The sequence below is a fragment of the Gossypium arboreum genome, chromosome 4, assembly GCF_025698485.1.
Source record: "Gossypium arboreum isolate Shixiya-1 chromosome 4, ASM2569848v2, whole genome shotgun sequence".
NCBI classification, from domain to species: domain Eukaryota; kingdom Viridiplantae; phylum Streptophyta; class Magnoliopsida; order Malvales; family Malvaceae; genus Gossypium; species Gossypium arboreum.
Window position 1 is genome coordinate 51,472,657 of NC_069073.1, and position 22,613 is coordinate 51,495,269.

At 35.9% G+C, this 22,613-nt stretch overlaps 1 non-coding gene across 1 annotated transcript; it reads left to right on the forward strand.

Moving 5' to 3' along the window:
* The first annotated feature begins 13,299 nt into the window (after positions 1-13,299).
* LOC128292442 (small nucleolar RNA R71) lies at positions 13,300-13,406 on the forward strand. The gene has a single exon (XR_008282427.1). It is a non-coding gene; the product is annotated as a small nucleolar RNA R71 (small nucleolar RNA).
* The last annotated feature ends 9,207 nt before the right edge of the window (positions 13,407-22,613 follow it).

Below are 22,613 nucleotides of genomic sequence, written 5' to 3' on the forward strand. Positions count from 1 at the left end.
TGATAGTGTGATGCGATCTCCGACGTTCTCCAACCCGAGCTAGCTTAGTGAGACTATAAAACATGGAAAGTAAAATGGAGTAAACTATATAGCTTAGTAAGCTCGTATGAAGAAATAAGCAAATCTTACCATTTATTTAACATTCAAGTAATATAATATAAGACAATGTAATTTACCATAGTCTCATAACCATAATTCATTTCATCATAAACTTACCTTGAATTCATCATTTCGCGAATTTAATAATCATAATTTTTATGCACATACCTATACCAACTCGTAATGGTATCATACTTATTCTCATCTTTGACATACCCAATAAACCACTCAGAATAATAACATTGGATACTCGAGAAACCTTGCATACAAGGTGTCACATATGTAGCCATTGCTACCTCTATCTCATAACACATATATGCTCGCTCTTGAGCCATCAACGGGCTTGCTCACACAAGCTGTCAGTCAAGACGTAGCTACATGGTGCTGCTCACACAAGCTGTCAAGTAACCGCAACATATGCCAGTATACTCAGCCACCAGTAGGATGTACATGACCAACACCCGAATCACATAACATAATACCCTAGTGACATGTCACTTGTATCCTAATCTATTCCTAAGGTTCGATTGGGATTTCTCACTTGTTAGAACGTCGTCAAATGTGTCCGTCAAGTTGATTACACATTTCATGGATAAATTAAAGTATTTAAAATACAATTTTAACAAAGCTTATTAACATACGAACTTACCTCGATTAAAAAAAGGCGAAAATGATCTATTCGTCAATTACTTTGTTTTTCCCCCAATCTAGATCCGAACTTCATTTTTCTTGATTTATAATACCACATTTAACTTATTAATCATCAAGCTATTCAATTCAGTACAAAATCATATTATGGCAAAAATTACATTTTTGTCCCTAATATTTTAACATTTTACAATTTTGCCCCTAGGCTCATAAAATGAATTTCATTCAATTTCATCATAACCCAAGCCTAGCCGAACGTTACCCTTAGTTATAACAGCCCACATTTTACATTTATTCACACTTTCCCACATATTTTTCAACACTTTACAAATAAGTCCCTATTTGACATTTTTACCGAAAATCACTTTACAAATGTTGTTTAACAAACAACAAACATGCATATTCTAAAATCAAACATCAAAATACAAGTATATTCAACATGGGTAAAATTTTAGACTTTAACTTTCTCTCAATTAGTCCTTGAAATAGCTAGATCAAGTTACAGCGATCTCAAAAATATAAAAATAATTAAAAATGGGACAAGAACGGATTTACAATCGAGCTTGAAAGCTTGGCCAAAACCCTAGCTATGTCTTCCTTGTAAAATTCGGCTATGGGGGGATGAAATTGAGAAGATGGACACTTTTTATTTAGGTTAATTTGTCTTTATTTATTAAATTACCAAAATACCCTTAATGTATAACTTTAAAATTTCACGTAACCATGTCCATTTTTGTCCATCCTAAAGTATAATGGTCTAATTATCATTTAAAGACCTCGAATTTAAAATTTCATAACAAATAGACATCTTTAACTTATAGAATTCAAGTTTTGTACCTATTGCAATTTAGTCCTTCTAGTCAAATTGAGCACTCATTCGATAAAATTTCTTAACGAAATTTTCACACAAATATTCTATCAAGCTGTAGACCTTAATGAAATAACAAAATAAATATTTTTACTTCATATTTGTGGTTCGTATACCTACTTGACGAAAGGGAACGAACTTTGTTTCATTTTCGGGGTTATGGATTGGTTTCGTAACCACAGCCCATGTATCCTCTATGTCTTCTATGCTTAAGAACACAATTGTTAATGGTTTCAATGGTAATCTGTTAGGTCAGTAGATGAACCAGTTCGAGAATATTTCTTGTGAATACTGTGGAGATGGCCATTTCTTTGAAAATTTCCCATCAAATCAAGAGTCAAATTATTACATGGGAAATCAGAATTGGAATGGTTTGCAATCAAATTTTTACAACTCTTCATGGCAAAATCATCCAATTTCTCCATGGAGTAATCAATGGGCAGACCACAGCAACTTTTTTATGCCATCTCAACCAAATTATCCGTCGAAATATTCTCAACAAGTGCAACAACCCCCTCCAATTGAATCTTCAAGTGATCTTAAGAATCTGCTAAAGGCATACATAGCGAAGAATAATACCACTTTAAGACATCTGGAGAATCAAATGGGTCAGCTAACCAATGAAATTCGAAATAAACCCCAAATTATTTGGCCGAGTGACACAAGAATTTTGGCCCAAGAACACTGCAAAGTAGTCTCTTTGCCAAGTGGAAAGACATTGGAACCCAAGGTGGTTGAGGTTCAAGATGAGCCTGTTGTAGCTCAAGACAAAGAGAAAGTTCAACCAAGTGTTGAAACTCTTGTATCGCAGAAGTTAGATTTAGTGATCCTTGTTGAGTTAAACTCTAAACCAGTTAGTTCTGATTACCTAACACCCTTGTCGGATATAGAAAAATTTCCACAGAAGAGTTGTCTGGCTAAAGCTAAGATTCTACCACCGCCATATCCTCAACGATTCTAGAAGTAGCAAAATGATACTCAGTTGAAAGAAATATTTAATGACGATATGAATTTTAATAACTTAGATGCTGCTAAATCCTCAGATATAGTGTAACACCCCGAACCCGAGACCATCGCCGGTGTCGGACACGAGGGGTTAACAAGCCAAGTTCACATATTTTGCCCACCCATTTGGCATTTCCAGTCAGGCTGGAAAACTGCATCACCGTCGCCTTAAAAATCATATCTCGAGTTTTAAAACTCGGAAACTGGTTTCGTAAATTTTCCATGAATTTAGACTCATGTATCCATCCATGGATTTTTTTCTAGAATTTTTGGTCTGGCCAATTGGTACAGTTTATTAGTTAAAGTCACCCATGTTGCAGGGATCGACTGCTCTGACCTTCGCGCGTTACAACTTGAATATCTCACTGTACAGGACTTTAATACTGGTGCCGTTTGTTTCTAATGAAACTAGACTCAAAATGGAATCTGTACATATAAGGCATGACTCCTAATTCTTTCTGGATAATTTATATTAAATTTTTAAAGTTGCGACAGGGGACCCAGAAACCGTTCTGGCCCTGTCTCACAATAGCTTTAATATCTCTTAACATGTAACTCCTATGACCATTTCGTTTCTTCCATATGAAAATAGACTCATCAAGGTTCATTTACATAGCTTATTAACTATTTAATACCATTCCTACAAATTTTGGTGATTTTCACATTCACGTCACTGCAGCTGGCAGCATCTGTTTTAAGGTAGGTCTTACCTATTTTGTAGTCTCCATGAACCAACTAGTCTTGCCATACATAGGTTCATATATGATCATTTTAACCATACCAATGGCTGATCATGTGACCAACACTCCCATTTCCAATCCATAATCACATCATGACACCATATATATACATACAAACCAAAAATAGTCCAAGTTCATGCCTCCTTTTACGAGCCATTTTCGCATGGCCGTATACATATACATCACCACATTTTTAAACCAACAAGGGTAGTCCTATACATGCCATTTCAAAGTTCAAACAAAATTTATACCAAAATAGAGGCGTTGATAGTGTGGATGACTTGACTTTATTGATCCCGAATCCGATTGCTATCAAGCGAAATCTATAAAACAGAGAGCCAAAGTAACGGGGTAAGCATTTTTATGCTTAGTAAGTCTCAAGGAATATAATCAACTCTAATTACAGCAATACATTCACATAGCCAAATGCATCATTTCATTAATACACATTCTTACTTCACACTTCATCATTATATACTTTCACAAAGTATCAATCAATTCAATAACTGAAATTCATTAGTCGATTGAGCGAATGTTGCTCAAGCATGTCGACTTTCAATGCACATATAAACGTACCTTATTCTTTGGGCTTCTCGAGTGTACTAATTGAATTTATTACAGCAGCCAACACTCACCTCCAGCCCAAGATTCTTGAATATAACCGGATATAAGCATGTGCACAAATGCCTTGGTCTTAGCCGGATAGAATGACTTCATACGAATGCCTTGGGTCTTAGCCCGGATATAGCCACTAGCACAATTGCCTTGGTCTTAACCGGATATAATTTCAGCATAATTGTCTTGGGGCTTAGCCCAGATATCATTCAATTTCTCATGCACACATACATCAATAATCATTGGACATACATATTTCATTTTCGTTACTAAGGCTCAAACACAATTATAATCATTAGCATAATCGCCTTGGGACTTAGCCCGGTAGAATTGAATACTCATACACACATAAATCAATAATCAATACATCCATATTTCATTCCACATAATTCAATTAAGGTCACTTCTTGAGGACTTACCTCGGATGTTGTCGAGCGGCTTTTACGGCTATTCGATCACTTTTTCCTTCCCTTGTCCAATTGTGGCCCTCTTAGCTCTTGAGCTAATTCAAACAAATTCAATCTATTAAAACCTCATTGTGCTAGCTTATGGCGAATATGACAAGGAGTTTAAATGGTCATATGGCCACTCTTTAGCTTGAATACACAATGGTCATGCACATTTTATACTACATCAAGCAATTCAATACAATTTATTCGAGCATCAAGGAAAAGCTAAGGCCTTCAATAGGCTACCCAAGGCCGAATATTCATGTACATGTTGAGGCCAATTATGCACTTAATACCTCACAAAAACAGCATGCATTTTACTAGGTAATGCTTTGCATATTGTTTCTCAAAACTTATAATATAGCATCAAGCACTCATATGTGTGCTAGGCCGAATGTGCTTGCAATTTCACATTCATTCTTCAACATCTTCTTCTTTAAACCAACATATTCATCACTTAGTTCACAACCAAACATCATGTGCAAACATATATATACATATATGAGCATGGCCGAATTTCAAGGTGTCCATAGCCATCCAAAACACAAATTTTAACTAACATGCAAGAAGCATGAACCATGCTTATGAATGCATCATGGCGAATAAGACAATCATGCTCCTTTTCAACTTCAATCATGATTAAACAAAAGAAAACTCAAAATCTTACTCAAGAGTAGACAATCCATCATTGCATGCATCATCATCAAGCTTTACACTTAGCATGCAATGGCTTTATCACCATAACAACTTTGGCCAAATACCATTTCCATGGCATAACAAAGATTTGAGCCATGGCTAACATGCACATCAAGTTAGCAACCAAAACATGCATGAAACTCCTAACACAACCTCATACATACCTTAATCTTGATGCAAACTTAGCCAAATCTCCTTCTAGATCTCTTCCAAGCAAAAAAATGGAGCAAAATCCTCCTTCTTCCTTAGTTTTGGCTCAAAGAAAGGATGAACAAAATTTTTCTTTCTTTCTCTACAACTCACGGCAATGGGGGAATACCACACTCACACACATTTTTTTTCATTCTTTTCTTACCCATACACCTTTGTTTATTATTTCTCCCTAATACACCAACAAAACATGTTTCATGACATGTTTTGCCCATCCTCTCTGCCATGGCCGCCACTTCATGTTGGGGGAATTTGACATGCAAATCCCTTATTTTTGCATGCATGAGCAACTAGTCATCACACATTTCCCCATCATACTTTCAAAGTTCACTACTAGGTCCTTTCTAGAGAAATTCACATTTATAACACTAAATCGAAACATCAAAAATGTCACACACAAATTAACACATATCATAGGCATCAAAATAAATTTTAAATTATTTTTATGCCTCGGTTTTGTGGTCCCGAAACCACATCCCGACTAGGGTCAATTTTGGGCTGTCACATATAGTTGAAGATTGCTCTGCTATTTCCAAGATGGAATCGCTGACTTCTACAGAATTGGAGCTCAATTTTTTAGACAATCCGTTAGAACATATTCTACTACAGGATTCACCAAGTGATGATGAAGGCAAGGAATGTTTGGCTTGGTTAGATGCTAATTAAAAGGAATTCACTCAAGAAGTTCCACTTGAATCATTAGAGTTATCATCTCAGAAGTATATGCAGCCAAAGTCATTGATTGAAGAGCAAGCTAAATCTGAACTGAAGATTTTGTCTCCTCATTTGAAATATGACTATTTGGGTCTGTCTTCAACTTTACCTGTCATTATTTCAGTTGGGTTTACTAAAGATCAAGAAGAAAAGACACTTGTGATTTTGGAAAGGCGCACTGGATGGATTAGTTAACATATTCGAGTTATGGGTTAGAGGATTTGTAGGAATTATAGGAAGTTAAATAAGGCCACTAGGAAAGATCATTCCAGGTTTTCTTTTCCTAATAAGATGTTAGATAGATTTGATGGGAAAGAATATGATTTCTCCTTAGATGGTTATGGTTGGTATGACAAATGACCATTTGACACCACCATGGTCAAGGACGATCCTGAATAAAATGGAGGGAGTTCTCTTCACTTTCTCTATCATTATTTTATATTTTTAGTTTTTTTTTTCTCATTTGAATAAAATGGTATACTTAGATAAAATTTTCTTTGGGTCAATACATTAATTAAAACTTTGTCTAAGAGATTGAGACTTAAGCAAGACCATCCATGACACCTCCAGTCTTTCTTAAGAGTTTGATTTAATGTAATTTTTCGAAAAATATTTTTCTAAGTAGCCCAAATGATTTAAGTATTTGTTTTGTTAAATAAAGGGTCAAATTTTAACCTAATAACTAATTTCTTTGAGTATTTTTAGTTTATTTTCAGTACAGAATCTTAGGATCCAAAAAGGAGCAGCCATTGGGCTTAGGACATTGTTAAGAAGGGAACTATTCAAACCTTTTCCATACAAACCTATAGTCCTCACCTTGCTCCACTGCCACTTCCAAGTAGCCCAATAGTACATATCACTTAACCCCTTAATGTCATAGCCCTTAACTCCCTGAATCACCACCCCGAACACCTTCATTCGTAGTCACCAACTACCTCACCTAAACTATCCTTAAAACTGCCACCTTTTTTAACTCTAAACCTCACCATCAGCTACTCAACCACCAACTCGAAACTAAAACCACCCTTAAAATGTTTTTTAAGTTTTATGCCGAGAGTCCCTTCATCTAGCACCATTTCACAAAGTGAATAGTTTGATATAATAGCTATGCTGCAACACATGCAGTTGCAGTAACAAGCTTACTAGAGATATTAAAAAATTTAGGATGACTCAACCAAAAATATATTTAAAAAATATATATTTCATAACCCATTTGTTTTTGTGCTTGAATTTCCAGACTTAATACTCAAACCATGGACTCCAATGTCGAGGAAGGAACGAGGCTGTCGGATTCTGAGGGTTCTGCAAATAAAAAGAGGGGATCTTTTCTCTACTTTATTTTATTTCATCTCTTAGGATATTCCTATTTCTCACATAATAAATCAAGAGGTTGAAATCATTAATAAAATTTAACAATTTATAAAATCAAGAGCTTGGTATTTAAGCAGTCAAACTTGACTCACCTCCTTTTTCTGGGATCCTACCTAGTGTACAATATCTATTCACTTCTATATTTTCATTTTCTTTATTGTTTTTAACAATGGGGACATTGTTCATCTTAAGTAAGGGGGACCTAAAAATTCAAATTATTTTCTCTTAGAATAATTTTTTCCTTTAATTATGATGAGATTATATTTTGTTCAAAAATTTGAAATTTTGTTAAGTATGCTAAACTTCAGTATGAATAAAGTTCTATTATTCCAATAATTGTTGTTAGCTGATACGTAATATTCGCGACAAGTTTTAAATTTTATAATTAATCGTTCTTGAAACTAACTATTATCACGATGAAGGCAAGTGTACCTATCGAATAGTAGTATAACTTTAGCAAGACTGGATTGTCGAACCCAAAGGAACCAATAATACTAGTAATTACTTTCTTTTTATTTTCTAGCCTAAAAATTAAGGGATTTATTTATCTAAACTAATTAACTAAACTAAGGATGCACAGAGAGAAAATTGGGGAAAAACTTTTGGGAAAACTTGATTGATTAAGACAATACCCAAGGAAAAATCCACCCAGACTTCACTTGTTATTTAACTCTGAATCAGATGATTTATTCATTTGACTTGATCAGTAGAAATCCCTAAGTTATATTTTTATCTCTCTCGAGACTAATAACGTCTAACCCTAGGTTGATTAATTGAAATCTCTTTCTAAATAACACCCTAGTGTTGCATTAACTCGATCTATGGACTCCCTTATTAGGTTTCACCCTAATCCGGCAAAATCTTGTCACCCTATCTCTGGACGTGCAATCAACTCCGCTTAATTACGACAAATTTACTCTTAGACAGGGACTTTTGCTCCTCTGAATGAGCGTATTAACTTGAATCAGTATCCTGCAATATTAAAACAAGAATTAAGAACAAGTCAAATATTTATCATACAATTCAGATAATAATAACAAGATTAGTCTTAGGTTTCATTCCCCTTAGGTATTTAGGGGATTTAGTTCATAATTATGAAAGAAAACATCTAAAAAGAATAAAGATAACAAAACATAAAGAAAACCCAAAACTCCTGAAGGAATTGAAGGGAGATCTTCAATCTTGACGATGAATCCGGCTTCTAAGATGGATCAATCGGCTTTCTTTGAGTAATTCCTTACAACTCACTCTGTGTTTTTTTTTTCTAAGTGCCTCTTCAGGTGTTTAAATAGGCTTTAGAATGCTTAAGAGCCCTCAAAAGTGGCCTTTTTCGAATAAGACTATACTTGGGCTCGACAGGGACACGCCTGTGTGACATGCCCGTGTGCGATTGCTTCAGACTGTGGTCAAGGCTGTTAAATAGGCATGGGCATGTGGTCTACCCATGCGAGGAAGTCCAAGCCGTGTTGATTTCCCATGTTGGCCCATTTTCTCTGTTTTTGGCTCGTTTCTCGCTCTTTTTACTCTCTTATGCTCACCTAAGTATAAAACATGAAACTAAAGGATTAGGAGCATCTAATTCACCAAATCTAAGGAGAAATCATCCATAAATGTGATAAACATGGGATAAAAATATGTATAAATTACTGTTTATCAAATACCCCCACACTTAAGCGTTTGCTTGTCCTCAAGCAAAATCCTCAACTTACAATCAAAATAAATTTTTCTCAACTTATAATCCATATTGATAATATCTCAAAAATAAACCATAAGTAATCATACATTGAGAATTCAACTAGAAGAACATCAAAGTTTCAAACATTCCAAGTTAAGCATTTTATCACGAAAACATAGGTGCCTCCCCTCATTTAAGTGATTACCTTTGATTCAAAATATCAAAAAGTTTAACATCCTCACTAAAGATTCACTCAAATCACTCGAGGTATTTAAGGACAATAAATGAAGCACTCATTAGTCAATATGAAAAGTTATTACCATAGTCTTGCATGAAAATCAAATCTCCACCACTATATATTGAGATGATACGTCGATCAAAAGGTCTTTAGAGGGTTGTAACGTGGCTTTGGTTAAGGGGTGTGGTCACAAGCTAAAAGAAAAGGTTAGAATCGAGATTAAATTGAAAAATTACCTAACTAGAAAAATAACTAATCATTAATTGAATACAAGTGAGCTTCTTCTCAGAATATGGAATTAACACTTAAGCTCAAAAAATGACGAATTACCACTAATATATATGTATGTATTGTATTATTTTTTTAAGAATATGTAAAATAACATAGGCTATCTATCAAAAATAAACATAGCTAAGCAATTTATTCAAATCATATCTTGACAAAAATAAGGATCAAATTAATTTAGGGGGTTTCAACAATAATGGGTTAAGGGTTAATGTTAGGGGAAAATCAATGAATGGGTTTTTAGGCTCAAGGGGGTTCAATAAAGGTTAATTGTAAAGGTAGGCTTTTACGGAATGAGTGGGTTAAACCTAAGTGCCTTTATCATCTTGACATATCAAATCAAATGGTGTGGTCTTGACATGCATAATCAAGCAAGTTCTAGAATGACAATTACGCACTTAAAGCAACAATAAAAGTGAGCATGAAAGAAATAATAGATGCTCTAAAGGCTCAAGATCTCACAAAAATTATGGCTTTTGATGTTTAAACCTGTGAATTTTAACTCAAGATGAAACAACCTAAAAATTTTTAATTTTCAAGAATAAACTTTTCATGCTTGATTCCTTAATTCCTTTAAAGTCTAACAATCAATGCATAAATTCCTATGTTTTAATTCAAGATATATCAAAAATGCATTCTAATAACGATATGAGAAGATTATTTGAGAACAAGACAAAATTCAGGGATTTTTCTGATAATGATATAAATATCCCCCACATACTTAAGATGTACATTGTCCTCAATGTACAAAGATATATAATAGTGATATAAAGATAATATCAGAAGAGAGAGGGAGAGAAGTGAAACTTCCTGAATATTGAATGGAATCCTTGAATTGGAGGAATGTAGAATAATCGGCCAAGGTAATGATAAGATTGGAGGAGGATACTCTGGTGGTGGTAGAGGTTGGGTTCCACAACCACAGTATCCAGCGAAGAGGTTATCGTGGTGGTTAGGCTGGACATGGCAGTCGTCGAGAACCTTTTCCAGTGGAGTTTCGAGTTATTAGGTGATGATGAGCTTTGGAGAAACGCAATGGCTTGGTAGAGGGAGGGGCTTGGGACGTCGATAGTGATGCTATGGTCGGCACACGAGCGTGGTAAGGAGGGCGTGGGCAAGAGTTGTGGCGGCTAGGGTTAGGGATTTTGGGGAAGGGGATGATGAATAGTGAGGGGTTTATATAGATTTTGAGGCACACGCGCGTGCCCCATTTCAGCCCATGTTTATCTTGATTTTGAAATTTGGGTGCGTCTGAAATTCGTCCCATGCCCGTGTCCCTTGGGCGTGTTGGTACACATGGCCATGTCGCACGGCTGTGTCCTACTTCGTTCTCTTCTCCCACGCTCGTGTGTATAGGTGCACGCCTGTGCTAAATTCTCAGTTTCAACCATGGTTTCTAGACACGGGCGTGTTGCACGTTTATGTTGTTTGACAGACTCACCCAGGGCCACATCGTACGGCCGTGGCAACTTATCGCATCCCGTGTTTGGGAAAATTTTACCTTATTTTCACACGACTGTATCGCACGGCTATGTCTCCGCTCATAGTGTGAGCACGGGCTAGGGCACACCCGTGTGCCTGGTCGTGTGGTTCTAGAAAGCCTGTGGCCAAGTACTCAGTTTGTGATTAAATGTTAAAAACTAGAATTTAAAGAAGTTAACACTGTTAGTGCTCGGGTTGCCTCCCGAGAAGTGCTTATTTATAGTCTAAGCTCGACTTACCTTTCTGCTGTGCGGACATGGTGGTGCGAGGAGTTTACACTCCTCCTCTCTGCTATCAATTTTATCAAAATAAGGTTTTAAACGAGTACTATTTACCTTAAAAGTGTCAAATTTAGGATGAACTACCTTGATTGTACCGTATGAAAAAATATTGAGTATTGTGAGAGGAATTTCTCCATTAGATTTAGAAGTGGCAATACGAGGATTTGCTGCATCCAGTAGTACTTTGTCTCCAACCTTAAGTTGATTTGGTGGAATATTGAGCTCGTCAAGGTGTGGTTTTGGTTTATGTGTGCACCATTCATCTAGTTCCTCAACTTATAGCCTTCATTCTTCATAGATAGGTCCTTTGTTGTTGCTTGAACACGGCTTATGTGCGTTCTTTGAACCTGTTTTCTACATAGAGGGTTTCACCACATGAACAGTACTAGTAGTATGATTTATGCAATCACCCTTGACTTTTAGGGTGTTACTCTAATTACGAGTTTGAAGAGTGATTGTTTCATCACCCACACGAAGTGTGAGTTCACATTTACCAACATCAATTTTCGTTCTAGTAGTTGCTGAAAAGGGCCTCCCTAAAAAGGCATGTTACTATCCTCCTCTATGTCTAGAACAACGAAATCAATTGGGAATATAAATTTGTCAATTTTAACGAGTACATCTTCAATAATACCCCTAGAAAATCTGATTGTTTTATTTGCTAATTGAATGCTCATCCTAGTTTGTTTAGGTTTCCCAAGACCTAGTTGCTTAAACATTTTGTAAGGTATGACATTGATACTAGCCTCTAAATCAACCAAGGCATTGTTAACATCTAAGCTACCAATTAAACAAGGAATCGTAAAACTCCCTGGATCTTTCAATTTGTTGGCCAGGCTATTCTGCAGAATGGCTGAACAAACTGCATTCATCTCCACATGCGACGCCTCGTCTAACTTCCACTTATTTGCTAAAAGCTCTTTTAAAAATTTGACTGCATTCGGCATCTGCAAAAGAGCCTCAATAAACAGTAAGCTAATATGTAATTTCTTTAAAAGTATAAGGAATTTACCGAATTGTTCATCTGAGTGGTCTTTCCTTGTCGTATTGGAGTATGGTACATGTGGTTTGAATTCTTTACTTACATATTTTTGGTCATTGTGGTCCACCTCACCTTTACCTTTACTTACCATAGTTTCTTGCCTCGGTTCTGGTTCAGGTGCAATTAATCTTCATCTTGAATGGTAATCGCATTGAGCTACTCTCTTGGTTTAGATTCAGTGTTACTCGATAGACTACGTTGTGGTCGTTCAGATATCAATTTAGCAAGCTAGCCTATCTAGTTTCGAGCCCTTGGATCGATGCTTGTTGATTCTTAAGTGCTGTCTCAGTATTCTGAAAACGAGTTTCTGACACCGAGATAAATTTTGTTAGTATCTCCTCGAGGTTCAGCTTTTTCTCTTGTTGGTAAGGTGGTTGTTGGAAGCCTGGAGCTGGTGGTGGTCTCAGATTCCCATGGCATTTCCATGAGAAATTTGGGTGGTTCCTCAATCCTGCATTGTAAGTGTTACTATAGGTATTATTTTGAGATCGAGGATTATTACCCAAATAATTTAATTGCTCGTTTTCCATGTTGTGGCTATAAGGTGGGTATTCTGAATTGCTCGTTCCTCCTACAATTGCATTGCATTGCATTACTGGGTGAACTTGTGAAGAACAAGAAAATTGTCAATTTTTCTATTCAAAAGTTCTACCTGATTAGAGAGCATGGTGACAAAATCGACGTTAAAAACGCCGGCTACTTTCGTTGGCTTTTTCCTTATGACTTGCCACTGATAATTATTCAGTGACATCTCTTTTATAAATACATAAGCATCCTCAGGTATCTTATTATTGATAGTCCCACCAACGGCTGCGTCAACCATCTGTCTAGTTGAAGGATTCAGGCCATTGTGAAAAGTTTGAACCTGTAGACAGAGTGGTAACACATAGTGAGGGCACCTTCTCAACAGATCCTTGTATCTCTCCCATGCATCGTGGAGTGCTTCTAGATCCATCTGCACAAAAGAAGAGATATCATTCCTTAATTTAAACGTTTTATCCAGTGGAAAATATTTTAGTAAAAACTTTTCAGTCAATTGTTCCCAAGTAGTGATTGACCCAAGTGGCAACGGGTTTAACCACTGTTTAGCTTTATTCCTTAATGAAAATGGAAATAACCGAAGGCGTATGGCATCGTCCAAAATGCCATTGATTTTAAATGTGTCGTAAAACTCCAGAAAATTCGTCAAGTGATTGTTTGGATCCTCATCCTGCAAACCATCAAACTGAACAAATTTCTGTATTATTTGAATCGTGTTAGGTTTCAGTTCAAAATTATTTGCAGCAATAGCAGGCCTAACTATACTTAACTTAGTTCCTGTTAAATTTGGTTTAGCATAATCATACATAGCACGTGGAGCATGATTCTGGTTTACTAGATTAGCGGCAATCGCAAGAGGTAGCAGATTTTCCTGATTTTTAGCAATCTCCTCGGTTGTGGTTTGAATATGGTCCTCTTGCTCTTCCGCTGTGTATCTTAAGTTTTGCCTTATTTCTCTTTGATTTCTGCGAGCTGTGCGATCGATCTCACTATCAAAAAGTAATGGTCCCGATGGGTTTCTTCTAGTCATACATCATAAAATAACCTATCAGAAGCGAATAAAAGAGAAAATTAGAAAAGAAAATAAAAATTTAAATTGCAAATAAAGTAAAATGGCTAAAGTAATAAAAATTGAGTGTTCCTAATATCTTAGTTCCCCAGAAACGGCGCCAAAAACTTGATACATGATATTCGTAACAGGTTTTAAAAATTTATAATTAATCATTCTTGAAACTAACTATTATCACGATGAAGGCAAGTGTACCTATCGAATAGTAGTATAACTTTAGCAAGACTGGATTTTGAACCCAAAGGAACCAAAAGTACTAGTAATTACTTTTTTTTTATTATCTAGCTTAAAAATTAAGGGATTTGTTTCTCTAAACTAATTAACTAAACTAAGGGTGCACAGAGAGAAAATAGGGGAAAAGCTTTTGGGAAACTCGATTGATTAAGACAATACCCAAGGAAAAATCAACCTACTCTTCACTTGTTATTTAACTCTGAATCAGACGATTTATTCATTTGACTTGATCCGTAGAAATCCCTAAGTTATATTATTATCTCTCTCGAGACTAATAACGTCTAACCCTAGGTTGATTAATTGAAATCTCTTTCTAGTTAACACCCTAGTGTTGCATTAACTCGATCTATGGACTCCCTTATTAGGTTTCACCTTAATCCGAAAAAATCTTGTCACCCTATCTCTAGGCGTGCAATAACTCTGCTTAATTACGAAAAATTTACTCTTAGACAGGGACTTTTGCTCCTCTGAATAAGCGCATTAACTTGAATCAATATCCTGGAATACTAAAACAAGAACTAAGAACACATAATTAAGAACAAGTCAAATATTTATCATACAATTCAGATAATAATAACAAGATCCATCTTAGGTTTCATTCCCCTTAGGTATTTAAGGGGTTTAGTTCATACTTATGAAAGAAAACATCTCAAAAGAATATAGATAACAAAACATAAAGAAAACCCAAAACTCTTGAAGGAAATTGAAGGGAGATCTTCAGTCTTGACGATCAATCTGGCTTCTAAGATGGACCAATCGGCTTTCCTTGAAAGATTCCTTGCCTTCTACTATGTGTGTCTCCTCTAATTTCCTCCTCAGGTGTTTAAATAGGCTTTAGAATGCCTAAAAGCCCTCAAAAGTAGCCTTTTTCGAATAGGACTAAACTTGGGCTCGTCAGGGATATGCCCGTGTGACACTCCCGTGTGCAATTTCTTCAAGACCATGCTCAAGGCTATTAAATAGGCACGAGCGTGTGGTCTACACATGTAAGGAACTCCAGGCCATGCTGATTTCCCATGTTGGCTCGTTTTCTCTGTAACACCCCTATCCCGTAACCGTCGCCAGAATAGGTAAGGGGCATTACCGGACTTGTAACTCATGTCAGAATAGTAAAATTTTGAACTTTTTCTTGAAATAAAGATCGTTCATTTAAATAAGTACTAAGCACAGCCAGAGGTAAAATTTAAACTTCACTAAGTAAACATTCAAAAGATACCATTTTCGCATGGCTTATATACATTAACCAAAAATATTCTTCCGCCACTAGTCTATTCTATACATAACAGTAACAAGCGGTGGATAGTGATAGTGTGACTAGTTCTTGATTTATCCCCGAGCACAGTAGCTTCGCAATGAGATCTATAAAACAGAGGAAACAGAGTAAACGGAGTGAGCATTACAATGCTTAGTAAGTTTTAAGCAGTTTCAACAGATAACAATCAAATTATAACATAGTTGTTCGTATATTTTATTTCACTCTTCATTCGGGCATACCATCCCTTTACCGAATGTGCACATCTCATCATATACAATAGGCAGATAAACTTTCACATAAAAGTGAGCTCATGTGACATAGATATATTGTATGATTTCACATAACCTCTCACACTGATCCGATGTCACATAATCATAGGAATAGTCTCATAGATTGCTCTCGTATGCATCCCATAACTACCTTATGATTTAGTTCAAATCAAGCTCACATATATACTTGGAGTACATACCTGTTTAACCTTTCGCATTGAATATATTTATAAGCAATTCTTATTACGAAGTCTTATAACTTTAACCTCTACTTGGATTATCGGCGAGACCTTTAGCTCAGACAAAATCTCCACACGAAGTTATCGGGTCTTACCCGAACAAAATCTCCACACGTAGTCATCGAGTCTTACCCGGACATAATCTCCACACGTAGTCATCGGGTCTTACCCGGAATATATTTCCAAGTTTCATGTACATTTAATCACATGTTACAACATTCACATCGACTGTCATATTTGTAATTCATTTGCCTCATCAAATATCTAATAATACACACCTTTCACATTTGGTCGTTCGGCCACAATATACGCACATCGCCTACATATTTCACACTAGCCATTCGGCTTTACCACATATACATATCTCATATATATATTTCACATTGACCATTCGGCTTTACCACATATGCATATCTCATATATATATTTCACATTGACCATTCGGCTTTACCACATATGCATGTTCATATTCACCACATTGGCCATTCGGCCTTATCACACATATGCATGCTCACATTCATCACATTGGCCATTCGGCCTTATCACATATATGCATGTTCACATTCATCACATAAAATCCTAAATCAAAATATAAATTTTCATGTATTCACATCACAATTATCCAAATATACTTCACATACCACATATACTATCATGTATACACTTTGTCTTGGCCGAATCTACATCAATCATTTTCCAATGAATAATTCAATTTCATGCCATACTATCATTTCATATTCGAATACTCATAAACTTACAATTTCACAAATTTTAATATCAAAGATCCGTCTAACACTCATATATCGTTTTACAATATCACGATTTAGAATTCACGTATGGGTTTAATCAATAGCTTATGAGCAACTAAAACAAGTTTTATCCATGTTTACAACAAAATCACATATTCACTACGAGCTGTTTTCCTGAGCAATAGTCACTAAATTATTTATAACTGGAGCTAAAAAACTCCAAATCACTTGATGTTAATTTTACCTGAATATAGACTCATATATCTTCCATCCATAAAATTTCCAGAATTTTAGGTTTGGCCAATCAATACCAGATTTTTCTTAAAGTTTCCCCTGTTTCACTGTTTGACTAATCTGACCACTCTTCACTACGAATCAAATTTTTCATTGTACAGAATTTATAATGTGTTATATTTGATTTCATTTGAAACTAGACTCATTAAGGAGTCTAAGCATATAAATCTTATCTTATAACCATTTTTGTACAATTTATAATGATTTTCCAAAAACAGAACAGGGGATTTCGGAGTCATTCTGACACTGTCCCACACAACTTTAAATATCTCTTTATAGGAAATTGCTTTGCTTCCACGGTCTCCTTTATAAGAAACTAGACTAACTAAGATTTGATTACATATTTTATTCAGCCAATAATTCCACACCAACAATTTATAGTGATTTTCTAAAATCACGTTACTGCTGCTGTCCAAAGCAAATTATTACAATTTGCTCTTAAATTTCCAAGTCCAAACACTTATGAACTTACCATTTGAGTTTAAGACATATCATGGCCACATCATATCTTATTAAATCAACTCATTATGTCCTATTATGATTGAATTTACTCAACATTTAATCACTTAAAACTTACCTCGAAGTGGTCGACGATTAGATGTCCACGGCTATTCGTTTACTTTCTCTTTTCCCTATCCGACTTTGATCCTCTTTGCTCTTAAGCTTAAGTAAAACAATAGATTTGCTTAAGTACTTAACTAATATTATTCACTTAACAATCACATTTGGCAATCACATATCATTTAATCTTTGATTGACCAATTTAACACATACCAAAATCCAATCATACATCTAACCTTTATCTCAATACCAAACCGAGTTATAAGATCATACATTATACTAAGCATATCATTAAACATACCTATTCAATTTAGCTAATTTCATAGCCGATTAATCACCTTACCCCACATTACTCAATGCCGAATATTAACCCAACATCACAAGCATAATCACCATGAAACTTACCTTAATACACATTTTATCCCATTGCCGAATACATATATATATATCATCAAACAAATATTTATTATAACTCAATACGCATCCATCGTTTACTCCATAACTGAAACACCATCATATATAAATATATACCTTGAGATAATATATATGTCATACCAATACATCATGTGCAAATATATATATGTGCAAGAGCCGAATCACAAAGTTGATTATAACCACCTCATATATTTTCATCATATACCCGAATGCACAAGTACATTATAATAACTTCCAACTCAATTCATGTTACAAATTTATACTTCACAAGAACAAATCATTAACCAAATATAAACATATATCCAAAACACAAATCTTACCTACCATGTAATAAGCATACCAAACTAAACTCTTTCTATGTTCGAATATAACCTAATATCATTTAATACCAAATCATGTATATTTTATTTTTACATGAACCATAGCCGAATCACTTTAACCATGAGTAATATAACAAACATAAATCATACTTATGGACCTAAGGTAGAACCAAGAAAGGAACTCATAAATATCAAGATGTAAGCAACTACCATTGTTCATCTAGATTTAGCATGAAACACAACCATCACCCTTATTAATCTCCATAGCGAAAACCTTACTTATTCCAAAATCACAATTTCAACATGGGTTACCAACAATAACTTGATATCTCACTCAATATCAACTAGGATTTCAAGAACTAGTATCAACTTCCTTACCTTAATATTGACCTAAGATGACCGATTGCTTCACTCCTTTCTTCCTCCTTTCAATTCGGCTAAGAATAATCAAAGAACACAACTTGTTTTCATCACCGAATGCTCTTGTTCTCTCTTTTTTTTTCTTTAGAATCGGCTAGGAAGAAACATGGATGATGATCTCTTTTTTTTTTCTTTCATCATCCTACTAACCATTATTATTTTATCATTTCTAACATAAATCATTAGCACAACATGTTTTATGACATGTTTTGCCCATCACCCTTTGTCATGGCCGACCACTAGTAATTAAATGGGGGAAATTGACATGTAAGTCCACCCCTTTGATTACATGCACTAATAGATCCTTATAGATTAACCTATCATATTTCAAAAGTGTCACACATAAGTCCTATTGACTAAATTCACATGCAATTTACTAAATCGAAGCTTAAAACTTTCACACATTCATAATCACATATTTTAGACAATAAATATCATATTCAAATAATTTGGTGACTCGGTTTAGCGGTCTCGAAACCGCTTTCCGACTAGGGTCACTTTAGGGGTGTCACATTCTCCGTTTTTGGCCCATTTCTCGCTCTTTTTGCACTCCTATGCTCACCTAAGTATAAAACATGAAATTAAAGAATTAGGAGCATCGAATTCACAAAATCTAAGAAGAAATCATCCATAAATGTGCTAAGCATAGGATAAAAATATGTATAAATTATGGTTTATCACTCCAATAACCCTTGTAAGCACCTTCACTCCTCAAGAACTTCTAAAAACAAAAAGGGCACTACCAAAAATGGAGAGGAGGTGAGAAATGACCAAAAGAGAAGAAGAGGGGAGAAGAACCAAAAGGGCATAAGGGACTTACTGCACAATATCAGTCTACGAATGCCACGGTTGAAACTGAGAAAACAACACGGGTGTGTGGCACTCTCGTGCTCACTACCTGTGGTCAAAACTGACAAAACAACATGGGTGAGGGAGAAGCGAACGAATGAGAACATGGCCGTGCGACACGGCCGTATGCATCAACACGCCCAAAGAACACGGGCGTGGGCCGAAATTCAGACGGGCCCAAATTTGAAAATCGTGAAACACATGGGCTAAAATAAGGGTACACGGGCGTGCCCTATGGCCGTGTGTCCCAAAATCTATATAAACCCCTCATTATTCATCATCCTTTACCTCAAAAACCCTACCTTAGCCACCGCAACCCCTTCACCGCCCTCATTCCCACGCCCGTGGCCGGCCGACAACTCTCCTCAGACGACTAACTCCTCCCTCCACCAATCTATTGCGTTTGTTCACTCTTTTCTCTTTATTATCTTCATTCCTTTTTCCAAATTTATGATCTATTCTTGTTTTATTTAACTATTATCTTCATAGTTCTAATGATAGTTCTTTGCCATTTTTAATGAAATCTTCATTCATTATCATTCTCATATGCATGCATCCACTAGTTATTTCTTTAGCATCATTCTTGTATTTATACTCATAATAATGATTTGATATATCTATTAGGCCTTGTGTAACACCTTAATCTTGGCCCAGATGTTATGGCTGGATTCAAAGTGTCACATTGAAGTGTTTTAGTGAAAATCGTGTTTTCATTGAAAACACTTCTTAAAATAAAAAAAAATCTTAATTATAAAAAAAAAACTCATTTCAATCACTTGTTCAAAACATATGATTTGATGAAAATAAGTCACTTTAGAAATTTAGTTTCAGAAACGTAGAAAAGACGTAGTATAGTTTAAGAAACCATGTTCAACTTCTTATAATTACATCACATAAAAATAATAACAAAATGGAAGGCCTTATTACAATCCATTTTGTAATCACTTAATAATTAGAGACTTATATGCTTTAAAATGAAAAAAACAAGTCCAAATTGTCTTGCTAGCTTGCCACCCAGAGTCTCTTCAAACATCGAACCTCCTACTGAGCATCACCTGAAAATAAAATAAAAGAGGGGGTGAGTTTTCGCAAACTCAGTGTGTACAACCATTAACGAAAAACAAGCATTCAAAAATCATCATACATCAAACATGCAATGCAATCCCATCCCAATAATCCATCCATTACACACCAGCTCCGTCCCCCGTAACATCATGTGGGGATATAAATGTCAACCCACCCAACTGACACATCAATGGTAGCCCAGTTGCGAAACTACCTTCATTTACATATTGGGCTTAAAAGCCATCGGCGGATCCACGATTGTCAAGCAACCATGCGATCCTCATATACTTCCTCCGTTCCATAATTCCCAACCCATATGCAACCTAAGCAGAATATCATATGTATGCAGCAGATATGCGTATCCATAAAACTTACGTTCAACAGCTAGGGGTATTTCGATCATTTTCGCCCTTAGAGGCATTTCGATAATTTTCCCTTTATTACGATTTTTACTGACCTTGGCCCGTTAACAGACCCCGTAGGCTAAGATGAACGAATACTATGTACCAAGTAGGATTCCACAGAAGAGGAGGTGAGTCATTCAGACCACTTAAGTACCGAGCTCTCCTTAGATCTAATCCTGGCCATGCATATACCCGTTGCCACTCCTTAACCCTATGACTTGTCTACGGTCGCAATATATTAATTAAGGTTTATGTAGTTATCATATACTAGGCCCAAAACCCCTACATACATGCATATAGCCCACTTGACCCAGCTTCATTTATATGGCCCATCAGGCTAAATTCACATTCATATGGCCCATCAGGCCGACTACATATTCATATGGCCCATCAGGCCGAATTCATATTCATATGGCCCAAATCACCTTTATATGGCCCATTAGGCCCAAATCACCTTATATTCATGCTCACACACAAATTTTCTATCACATAACATCAATTATCAAATTTTGCCTATTATGGGCCCAACAACCCATCGGGCCCATTAAGCTTATTCTGGCCCGATTGGCTAGACCACAGCCCAAGTCCATGGAATTGCCCATAGGGCTCAGATAACCTATCGGTTTCCTCCTCACGAGTGTTCATGCACTCGCAAGACTACCGCAGCTAAACTTTCGGCTTTTCGACATTTCAGCTTTTTAGCATTTCAGCTTTTGCCGATCTACTTGTGTGTGCAGTGTATGTTCACACCTAGTAAGCAAGCATGCTGCAATTCCCTTAGTCACCAACCTACAAATGATATCACCCTTCAATTAATCACATGCCTAATACATATCTTTACTAAAACTGAAACCTCACCTTACCCTTACCTTGCGCGATAAGTATAATAGCCCCTTCTTAAATCACTAACCACGGTCAACTCCTAGATCTGCACCAATCTTAACTATTAAAACCAGAATAATACATGACTCGTATCCAACACAAGTCCCCTTACCTTAACTATGAACATTCGGCCACCTTAGCCAATGGGAGAGCAATACTTACCAAAACCGCAAACACCTAAATAGCAATTTTGGCAGAGAGCTAAGATCCGAGATTCGATACTAATTCCGTACCATAGTTGATTAGAAAGAATGAGGAAAGAACAACGTAATAGATTCTTAGCAAAACCGATTGGAAGAACAAACACTTACACTAGATTCATTCGAAGAGTATTTGGCCCTTGGAAGATTCGGCTTTTTGGCTTTTAAACTTAGTATGGTAAATAAGGTTTATTTGGTACAGATTAAAGAAGAAGAGTAGAAAAAAGAATCGGCTAAGTGAAACAAAGGAAATTGTGTAGAGAAAGAATAGAAATCATTACAAAGAAAAGAGAGTAAAACAACAGGGTTTTCGGCTTTTAGGGAAAAGGTTTTCAGGTAACAGGCTGAAGGAAATTTGGCATTAGCCTAACAAGCCTGCATTCGGCACTTATTTATACCCCTATAGCCGA